This window comes from Oreochromis aureus, linkage group 14 (genome assembly GCF_013358895.1).
Source record: "Oreochromis aureus strain Israel breed Guangdong linkage group 14, ZZ_aureus, whole genome shotgun sequence".
In the NCBI taxonomy this organism is placed as follows: domain Eukaryota; kingdom Metazoa; phylum Chordata; class Actinopteri; order Cichliformes; family Cichlidae; genus Oreochromis; species Oreochromis aureus.
Window position 1 is genome coordinate 23585647 of NC_052955.1, and position 9890 is coordinate 23595536.

A 9890-nucleotide genomic window follows, 5' to 3' on the forward strand; every position below is an offset into this window, starting at 1 on the left:
GAATAGTGCATTTTTTGAATGACACATATTAAGCGATGTTGTGCTTTTTTCCAGCTACTGTTTGGAAAGTCCAGAAAACAGGACATTAGCACCTTAGTTTGTATTTTCTACCTCACTTTTTGTAATTCTAATCATTTAGTCGCTAATATAAAGGAAAATTGTGCAAATAAAATCAAAATATTGACCATTGCATTTGCCAGCAGCTGTGTCACACCTCACAGCTGCTGTGAGGTGTTTTATACAGTGCACAACAACCACAATGCCAACAAGTGCACATAAACCCATTAGAGGTCCCTTTTTTCTCTTTAATTCCTTTTTATGTTTTTGGTCCTTGAAGATTAGCTGCACTGTTTGAAACCAATGATGAGTACCAAATAAAACCATTAACATGGCATACCACAAGTCAATCCTCAAGTGTCTGCCCCCCGACTCTCTTCAAATCAAATTTGAGGGCATGTTATAGCAAATTCTCTTGCTGCTTTAATGGTATTACTCTAATTGTGAATTTTGGGTGTTCTCTCTAAACTAAGCCCCCGTTGTGTTTTTATCATTACAATTTAAATTGTTTTCAAACTGTACCAAGACTGCTATACATCCTTCTGGCAAAAAAGCAGTGCTTTCAGGGGTATTTTGTATTCCTTTTGTTCTGGCAAAGAACGCTGAGTATTCCATGTGTCTTGTTATTATAAATTATAGAAAGGATTCCTTTAATGAAGTGCAGAGTTTAGGCAACAGTGAAGAATCCCCTTTTGCAAGACGTGGGCAAGTCAGCTACTAAGTGGATGATTCAAAACGGCATATGGGACACATCTAGCTAAGAGATGTACACCAAGTCAGCCAAGTGCGGGGGCATCAGTTTCATCCTTCGGGTAAACTTTCAAGTAGCCATCCCTCTGCATTAATGGGTAAGACTTGTAATTTGCCTAACCCCGAAGCTGCACAAATACTTTCCTTCACCACAACTGAGAAATTTAATTGACCGTAAACAGCAGGGGAGCTGGGACAGTTCAGCAGAGGATGGCATCCACTGCTTATGCAAAACAGGATCAAGGTCGTGGCAGGGATGTCGGGCGGTTAGCAGACTGGTGTTTGGGGGAAGAGAGAGAAAAAAAAATGTGGAGAGCAGTGAAAAAGGGAAGGAAGCGAACAAAAAAGACAGATGGAGGAACACAGCAAGGAGAGGAAATGAGGAGGAAGAAAGAGTGTATGCTGAAGACGGTAGAGGAAGACAGAGACAGAGTAGGGGATAGAGGAAGAAAGCGTGAATGATTAAAAAAAGAAAAGAGGCACCAGGGGACAGAGTCTCTCTGTACGTAATTAACGTGACAGTGTCAGGATGGCAACAGGGCTAACTGCTGCTCCAGTAATGAACAAATCAAACAAAACTCTGCTCTGTCTCACATGCGCTCCCTCTCCATCAGTGACGCAACTCTGTCTCGTTCTTGGCCTCCTCTTTTGTCTTTTTACTGACACGTTAACACAAAGATGAAGATGAAGAATCCTCATAGAAGAATCTCTCCCTAGAATTTCACTGCACAGCAGACACACATTACCCCCACACCAAAACCGCTTCACCACGTTCATTTCATCATTTCTCTCCCTCCCTTGAACGATCCACTGCTTCTGCATTGCACACTCAGACAGACAGATACACTGTGTCTGTCTGTCCCTCCCCCCGTATCATTCTCTTGTTGGCCGAACTGAAAAGAAAGTCAAATCCTTATTCCCTAAACAAACATCTTGCACACGCCATTAGGCATTTATATCTCTAGCTCCATCCAAACTATGCACACGGGCATTATAAAACCTTCCAAATCAACTTTTACACAGACAGAAACACACAACACAGGCAGTAACAAACACTCTCCCTCCCCCTCCCCGCCTCGCATACTGCTTTATGTGTTGAGAAAGCATTTAATTTACTGCGTATTAAACAGGGGCGTTAAGAATTACACTAAATTTAGACGCATGGCTTGTAGACAAATGCATTTATTCTCTTTATCTTGTCCTGTATGACGCACAGACGTTTGTGTTTGCATTTAATGATGGGGCGAGGGGGCGATGTCTGGAGTTTTCAGAACAGATTATAGCTGTGCTTTCCATCATCTGAGCAGTTTGCGTTTGACTGTAAAAGCTCTCCACTGACTGCACATTCTGACAGGTTAAATGAGGGGAGAAGAAGAAAGCATCCTAAGACAGATGTACATCAGTAAGCTCACCGCCGTCATTAACAACACACGATCCCACAGAGAGACACATATCATGTCAAATGAAGTGTGCCAAATACAAATAGATGTGCATTTACCCACATACCCTATTTCTCCAGCGCGCTCATTTAACGGCATACGAGTTTTGACATGTGTCATGTGACGTGTCAAGATAAATGGATATCTACACAAAAGATGTTTTGTTGCCTTTTCTCTGAGTACATTGGTGGTCAAAGAAAACTAATATTTGACAGGTTCTCTCAAAATATCCCCCTGTAAAACATTTTGAGGGGAATATTTTTTGGGGGGTTTGCAGCCTTTATAAAAAGGTTTGAGTAAACATGACATTTAAGTCTGAAATGTTATCAGAAGTCTTTAATTTGAATCATTTTGCATGAAAAACAAAATGTTCACCAGGCGTAATCCTGACATTAACAAAGAATTACTTCAATGATTGCAAGGTGTTTTTATACAACCGAAAGAAACAGGAGATGCAATACTATACTGCAACATACCACATAAAATAATAACATGAAACATAAACTGTCAACAGCAATGGACGGGCAAAATGATCTGGCATAATGGTGTTTTTTCAAATTACTTGCTGGTATCTGAAATGGGTCATATTGCTTTTCTGTGTTGTGTGCACATTCACTTATGCAGGGAAGGCTTTTGCTGAGTGGGCTTGTAACAATGGTTCTCTCCATGTGCCTCCTATTCCCAGCTAAAGAGATGGTCATTATTGTTGCTGTTGTTTTTTTAGTTTTTTCTGCACAAACCCTTTGACACAATGTGCTTCTGCAGGCTTTAAGAAGACTAAAGATTTATTTTTGTAATTGCTGCCTTGTCTCTAGAATCATCTCAGTGCCACAGATGAGTGATGTTATTGGTTGTCTAATAAAGAAAGTGCCAAGGCTTGGAGACATAAACACTCTTTGGTTTTACGTTTCACCTGTCTGCAACATCCAGTACACCCACTAAGTAAAAGAACCACTAAACAGCATTAAACCTCTATAAGTCGAGTGCACCACAGTGACATAGCTGATATGGGCATTTGATAGCTAATAGGTATGTCAGTGCAGGCCTGCCTTTGAGCACGGATCTCCAACAAGCTCCTAGTATGAATGGGATACAAATATCACACATGCATCGTCACGCCAACAAGGCTTAGACAGTAAAGACTTAAACCGCTGCAGCCACATGAGACAAGGCGCCTGCAAAACTCCCCCAAAACAAGATGTGACCTTACAGCACTTATCTGGGACTCGCAGTCTCCATTAGTAGTAAGACTCTCGGCAGTTTTCAGCCAGGTGCATTTATTTATTTATTTATTTGTGTCCTTTTTTAATCCTTTGTGGTTTCGTTGGTCTTCCTGTACCATCAATTTAAAGTAATTAATTGAATGATGTGACGCTTTGCAAGTGCTTAATCGCTGACAGGCACGTACAGCGTCTGCTCAAACTGAGTCTCTCCAAGGAGAAATCAAATCCAGAGACAACAACATCGACTGGCGCAGCGCTGCATCCGTTAACCGCAAGAAGAGGGGGAAAAGGAGAGAGGGGAAAAAGGAGAGAGGGGGGGGGGGAAGAGTCCAATATCTGCACAGAACCGAAAAAGAGATCGAAAGGTGCGAAACATGAAAGAGACACGGTTTGAAATGAGCACAGCTACAACACGCACCGGTGAAAACCGCCTCTCTTGCCGTCCTCTGTCTCAGTGGCATGCCTATTTCGCCCATACATCAGCGCAATTGGCTGCTTTCTTTAACTAGGTTACAGCGAACCCGTGTAATTCAAGGATAAGTAAGCCACGTGTAAGTGCAAGTCCATTCAGGAATACTGCAAGAACAGTGGGTTATAACAAAGTGCGACAATATGAGTCTGAGCAGAATACAGGCTATGTGCATGCAAAATCTGGATATCAAGCCTTACCTATAGGAGCCTACGTGCTCCTCCGACAACACTGGCACGGTCCTGTTTGATAACCGGTGTGCAAGTTCCTACCGTGGAGCAAAGACGCGGCTAATAATGTGGAGTCCAATGTCAAGCTGCCTCTGGTGGCTGTGCAGCTTCCGAGCTTCCTCCGTTTTCCAGTCACGCACACCTGAGCCTCTCTCCAAACACCTCTTCTTCATCCCGCCCCCTTTTCCTCCCTCTTCTCAGCCTCTCTCCCCCGTATCTCATCCTCCGCAGACCCCACTTTCTTTGCCCCCTCCTGCTCTCCATCTTTGTAAATGTAGCCACCATTTTTCTGCAGTTTTCCCTCTATCCAATTGCACTTAAACACCTACTTCCCCATTTCCCTCCACTTTTCTTTCCCCCTCTCATCCCTTTGCTGTTTATGATTGAAACAGCGTGCCCATGGGTCATTCACTTTCTTTTTCTCATTTTTTTTCTTCACTTCATCCATCTCACCACATCATCCTGCCCCTTCCTCCCATTGACCTGATGTGGTGAAAATGAAGACAAATCGCAAATGTCTTGCTGTGAATAATAGACATACTGTACAGCTGTACTGTAGACGGCAGAGTAATCATTCGAGTGTCGGGGTTTATCTGCAAAGCTTTATAGTTTTATTTCATTCTCATGTAAGACAATACCCTACAACTGTTAGGCTAATCCATTTAGATCACAGGGTAGTATTTTTTAATGCCTTCTTCTTTATGGAGTCCATCAGTGGCCAAAGTGTGTGCGTGCGTGTGTGTGTGTGTGTGTGTGTGTGTGTGTGTGTGGGGGGGGTCTCCAAAATAGGAGGTTTGTTCATATTTGCACACAACATCACTGGCATTGTTCGCTCCTCATTATCATTTCATTCACTATGAAATACAGGTTGTGTTGTGTTGTCCGCACCTGCGCAGATGTGCAAGCTTTTTATGGTTGTTATGGTTGTAAAACTGCCGCTGAGAGTGTCTCTGATCATTATTTTCTTGTTGCTTTAACATAGTGGCAAAAAATTTTAGAAGGATCCGGCATGTGCCCAGCTTTGATGCTTAGTGGTCCTGGATACCAGTGTGCGAGGTCCCAGATGCTATTCCAGCTGGAATGGGAACAAATCAAGCCCTGGATGATTGTGAGTAAAAGTTAAATCAAGCCCTGGATGATTGTGAGTAAAAGTTAAATCAAGTGTTTTTAAGTGCATTTGAGTACAAAAAGATGGAAAATATGAACGGACAGTTTGTACTGTACCAGACGGGCGTAGCACACTTTGGTAACGTGGGAAATTTCCTAGATTAACAAGCAAAGCTCTGTTAAAACACAAGCAATGCCCCTGTGTAACCATAGCAAGGCATGAACGCTGTATCCCACCAAAAGCAAGCCATCCTCTGAGCTGGAATAAAACAGAATTGATTATGTTGCAGCAGCCTTTCCAAGCTGGATAATGTGCTTGGAGAGGCTGCAAAAACCGCTAGGGAAAAATCAGGAACAGGACAACGAAAACTCCCCAGATCCGACCATGATCTTTGGGATACACTGGAACAAGCCCAAATCATGGACACCCAAAGGATCTGAACTAATTTTTCTAATGACAGTTTTGTTCAGGCATGTTTCATTTTAACATCCATCCGTTGGGCATTCTCCTGCTCCATACATCGTGTTGGTTTGATTCATTTTTAAAGCATTCATTAAAGTCTATTGGGCACTACCAAAGAGATCATTTCTGTGTTCTCTTATCTATTGGTTTACAAGCGCTAAGTAATATTATGAATAATCAGCAAAATTACCCAACAATATATTGTTTGAGCACATTTGAGGTCCTCAGAGTTCAGTTTTCAAGTTGAAATGTCCAAAGAAAGACACTGATTATTTACTTTTGCTAACTTTATTGTTAATTTCAGCACGAGGCATCATTTTTACACCAGTTGCCCTTGCTGAAGCGACCCCAAAGGGATTTGAGTCTCCTCCAGGGCTCAAACCATCTTTTTTGCCACTTACGCCAGTCAATAAAATCACCTTTTGCCAAAATTTTACAAATCATGAGCATTCAACATTCTTCGCACAATTCCAGAATTAAACAAGTATAAATCAATCAAATGTGTCTTGTGACTACAGCAGCGTTCAGTGAGCTCAGTATGAAAGTATGAAACAGTGCACTAAAAAATAGTTGTTGTTTTTTTATTTCCTCTGTGGCAACTGATTGATTCCAGCTTCTTCCTTCCCTCCAACACACAACCATTCACCTCCCCCAACACTCACACACACGCCACCAACAACCTTTACAGGTGACAGTGGATGTTTAGTCCAGCCGCACCTTCAAAATAAGCAGTTACAAAATGGCTAAAGTTACTGAGTTACTGTAACACTCTTGAGGGACCGCGTTAAGAGGAAAACTCAAACCCTTGCAGGTTTGAGTGTAATTCACACACACACTTTTTTCTTTAAACCTTAAACTACACATGTGAGGTACTGTCCAACTTTGTTTCACCCCCTCCCAGCGCGCATCCCACAACGGAGAGGACGCGATAAGTGACCGAGTGAAATCCACGAGTACAACACTGATCAGTGCGATGATGGAGCTTACTGATTTTGTGAGCCCACTGTCTAACTTCCTATGTCTAACTCGCATGTAGCCTACGTGTTTTCTCCGTGTGTCGCTATTTTCGCTCTTAATTCCTTCACTCCCACGCATCTCTAATCGCCCAGCTACAAACAAAAATTAGATCCGGATACTGTAGATTAAAAGTAGGCAACACAAAAACCCCGGATGGTTTGATTTGCCCCGTGAGCTGCACTGCCTCATATGTAGGAAGAAGATGATGGGCTAGACTATGAGAGTCTGTCTCCTCTCTGATCAAACAGACTTCAGAGGTGACACTGTGGGCTGAGACGACGGCACTGTATGAGATCGATAGCATTTGAAGTTTCATAGCGGTCAGATGAGTAAAGAGCCATTAACCTACTGCTTTGGCTGGCGTCCACCTAAAAGACCCACAGAGATCAAATCATTAAAGATTTAAAAAATAGAAATAAATCAATGCATTGCTCTCTCCTGCAAATGTCTCTGGGCACAGGCTTTAACACGGACACTGCCATTAACCAATTTTAGCTTTAGAGAGAAAACCTAATTTTCCATTTGTAATGGCATCTTTGAATTTAAATTAAGTTTGCGAGTCCTTTTAAATATCTCGATTCAATAAATTGTAGAAAATAAACCCAATTTTATGATTTCATCAATATATGCTTGTAGGTAATACAATAACAATAAATAAAAATACATCTGATTATGTGGCCCTTTCTTTCTCACATATAAAAGACAGGTTTGCTGTTCTTTTCGTGTTGGCTTTCCTCTCATAAATGGGCCTATTAGTGTAAAAGCGGGTCGTTTGAGGAAGCGTCTCTTCGCACTTTGAGACGCAAAAGTCGTGTGGTTTAGGGAGAAAAAACGAGAATTCATGAGGTAATCCACGCCGTCCTCGTGTCACTATGTCTGATTCTGTCCACGAAAGGAGAAGAAGAGAAGTTGTAGCCTACCTTTGCTTGCGGGACAGGTGTATGTTCCCGGAGAAACACAGCATCCCTCACGAGTCCGTCAGGGCACTGTGCTCGCGGTGGTTAATCTACTTTTTCACTATGGCAACAAATGAACCCCCTCTCCTCTCTCTCTCTCTAGCGCGCCACGCGCTCCAATGAGGAGGCTCCGTTGAGGTCATCCGCCCTCTCTTTCTCTCTCTGTCTGTCTGTCTCTCCCGCTTTCTCTATCACACCTACCTCCAAGATACCATCTGGAGATAGATGTTGATAGAGAGAAGCAGGGATCGAGGGGAGAGGCAGGGAGATGGCAGTGTGAGATAGAAGTGGGTTTTAGAGCTTGGCTAGACAAGCATTGGATTAGTTTGCCAGCCAAATGCATTTGGGATTAGTAGACCATTAAAAGCGCATAGACATACACGCAAGCATGCACACACACATGCAGGCTGGACAGGCTTTCGATGTTGCAGTGATAGCCTTACTGACTTTTATCTCTCACTTCCTCCTCACCCTTCTAAGCTTGCTTTGACATGAGCACATGGGCTGACAGGAAAATATAAGAGTTCACATGCACGCATGAACAGACTCTCACATTATCTATGTGTGTTTGTAGTCTTCCAAGGGTCAGAGCAATGGAAAATGGTTAAAACTCCCCAAACATGACAACTGCCTCAAGACTCGAATGCAAACTTCCATTGACACTAGTGAATATATCGTTTATTCAAAGCTTCTAGAAGGCTGTGCAGCACTGTAGAAATGTTTCAAAACTCCATGGTGTCTTTTTCTACTACAATGTTTCTATTTTCAAGTTGGGCAAATGTGTGCTTAATCTAATGAATCAAGTGAAGTAGGCTACCTTTAAAATTGGGGGTACCTGTGAGCAATGCAACAGATGCAGCATGGCTTACAAATGATAAGAAATGGCCTGAATATGTGAGAAACAAGTCTGTGAGACTTCACAGTCGCAGCAGTAGCAGGTACAGGAAGAGCAGTGCAGCAGACGTGGTGTTTGCCCGCCCTTAAAAAATGACACAAAACACAATTTTCTGTGCAAGCTTGTATTAAAAACAGATGAGTAAGTGCAGGCTTCTGAATGGGGAAAAGGACTCAGCATGAATTCAACCTTTATGGGTAATGTTCAAGAACAAAACACAAAGGTAGGAGTGTTCTGATGTGAGGCCATATTTGGCATAGACAGATGGCATTTATAAGTGCACAAGGACCAAAACCCCAAATGTGTAAATAATGTTTATAGATGCAGGTGCAGAGCAGAATGATGATGGGCAGCTGAGGACCAGTGAACTGGGTGAGAGGTTGCAGTTTGGGGAAGGTTCTGCAGCACCTCCTAGTTAAATGGTTTCTGGCAGAATATCTATGCATGACCAAGAAAATCAAATCTGTCACTGAAAATAAAAATGGATGAAGTCACATTTCTTTCTTCTCTTTTTTTTTTTTAGTCTTGTATTTGGTTCTTAAATGTGGATGTAATTTAAGGAAAAATATTAGCTCATTTTGAATTTGATGGAAGTAAGATGTCTCAATAAAGTTAGGATTGGGGCAACAAAAGAAATAGTTGGGGAAAGGTTTTTCAACTAATTAGGTTAATTAGCAACAGGTCAGTAACATGACTGAGTATAGAGAGAGCATCTTAGAGAGTTTCTCAGAAGTAAATGTGGACAACAGTTCACCAATCTCTAAAAAAAAAAAAACCTCATAAACTGATTGCAAATTGTGGAACAATTTCAGAATGCAAACACTTTATTCATCAAATCATCGACAGTACGTAATATTTTAAATAATTTCAGAGAATTTGGAGAAATCTCTGTGCACAATGGGACAAAGACAAAAATCAGTATCCAATGCCTCAGGTAGCACTCAATTAAAATCAAGCACACTCAAAAAAACATGTCCCAAGATACAAGATATTGCATTCAAAATTTCCAATTTTGATGTAAAATGTTATATTTAATGAACTCTGGGCACACACATACCAGATGTGTCCATATTCTGATTTCATAAGGTTAATGTTAGGGTCACCTTAATAGGTTAACAGACCTGTTCAAGATAAATGAACACTGGATCTCATGCTTAATGATACAGATGGCAGATCTCAGATGCCATTTTCATGGCAACTCTTCACTTTCATAGTAAAACAGAAAATCAACAAGCATCTAACTGATCAGTTCAACTTGTCTCATTTGATGCCAACTAATCTTTC

At 41.7% G+C, this 9890-nt stretch overlaps 1 protein-coding gene across 2 annotated transcripts in view; it reads right to left on the reverse strand.

Moving 5' to 3' along the window:
• LOC120432907 (metabotropic glutamate receptor 5-like) overlaps positions 1-4292 on the reverse strand; it is a 29288-nt gene extending 24996 nt beyond the window's left edge. For both annotated transcript variants that reach the window (XR_005608185.1, XM_039598292.1), the window contains exon 1: positions 4139-4292. The gene's annotated coding sequence lies outside the window, so the exon portion shown is untranslated. The remainder of the gene's footprint in view (positions 1-4138) is intronic.
• Between the last annotated feature and the right edge of the window lie 5598 nt (positions 4293-9890).